Source organism: Priapulus caudatus, unplaced genomic scaffold, assembly GCF_000485595.1.
Source record: "Priapulus caudatus unplaced genomic scaffold, Priapulus_caudatus-5.0.1 Scaffold67, whole genome shotgun sequence".
Classification (NCBI taxonomy): domain Eukaryota; kingdom Metazoa; phylum Priapulida; class Priapulimorpha; order Priapulimorphida; family Priapulidae; genus Priapulus; species Priapulus caudatus.
This window is the reverse complement of record NW_014577128.1, coordinates 84,700-85,681: the sequence shown is the minus strand read 5'-3', so window position 1 is coordinate 85,681 and position 982 is coordinate 84,700. Positions and strand designations below refer to the sequence as shown.

General features: G+C 46.7%; 1 long non-coding RNA gene across 1 annotated transcript; it reads left to right on the top strand.

The window, feature by feature from the left end:
• The first annotated feature begins 36 nt into the window (after window positions 1-36).
• On the top strand, window positions 37-356 carry LOC106821281. Its single transcript, XR_001395714.1, has 3 exons — window positions 37-79; window positions 188-295; window positions 332-356. It is a non-coding gene; the product is annotated as an uncharacterized LOC106821281 (long non-coding RNA).
• Window positions 357-982: the final 626 nt, after the last annotated feature.

The following is a 982-nucleotide window of genomic DNA, read 5'->3' as shown; positions in this document are numbered from 1 at the left end:
GTCGTAGGTAATCTTGTAGTCGTAGGTCGTCTTGTAGTCGTAGGCCGTCTTGTAGTCGTAGGCCGTCTTGCAGTCGTAGGTCGTCTTGTAGTCGTAGGTTGCCTAGTAGTTGTAGGCCGTCTTGTAGTCGTAGGTTGCCTAGTAGTTGTAGGTTGTCTTGTTGTTGTGGGGTGTCTTGTAGTCGGAGGCCGTCTTGTAGTCGTGAGTTGCCTAGTAGTTGTAGGATGTCTTGCAGTCGTAGGTCGTCTTGTAGTTGTATGTTGTCTAGTAGTTGTAGGTTGTCTAGTAGTTGTATGTTGTCTAGTAGTTGTAGGTTGTCTAGTAGTTGTAGGTCGTCTTGTAGTCGCAGCTCGTCTTGTACTCGTGGGTAATTCTGTATTATTCGTGGGTAGCCGGGTGGTCGTGCTTGATGCTGCGGTGGTAAGCGCCGTGGACATGGAACGCTGCACGGTCGTCGATGGCCTTGGTGCGGTCGCTAAGCTCGTCGCTAAGCTCGTCGCTAAGCTCGTGGCAGTCGTCGGCTCGGTAGACGGCCCCGACGACGTAGACAACCCTGGAAAATCAATCAGCATGAAGCCTATACTCGCAGGAACACCTATACGTGCGACGCATTTGCCAAATTCACCTCGATCGTTCAGCGAAAATGTAGATGTGTACATGATATTACGGAGTATCGTATTTGTAGTGCCTCCCCTCCCCCACCGACCGCACCGCGCCCGCTAGACGCATATCAACATGCATGCGATATACAGCGCGTGCGAAACCTTTTTGCAGGTGACAGTCTCGATTTAGTAGCAGTCACTTTGCAAGTCAAATCGTTATAGCACGCACAGCAATGAAGAGAGAGAAAGAAATAACGAAAGAAAGAAAGAAAGGAAGAAATATAGATAGATAGATAGATAGATAGATAGATAGATAGATAGATAGATAGATAGATAGATAGATAGATAAATAGATAAATAGATAAATAGATAAATAGATA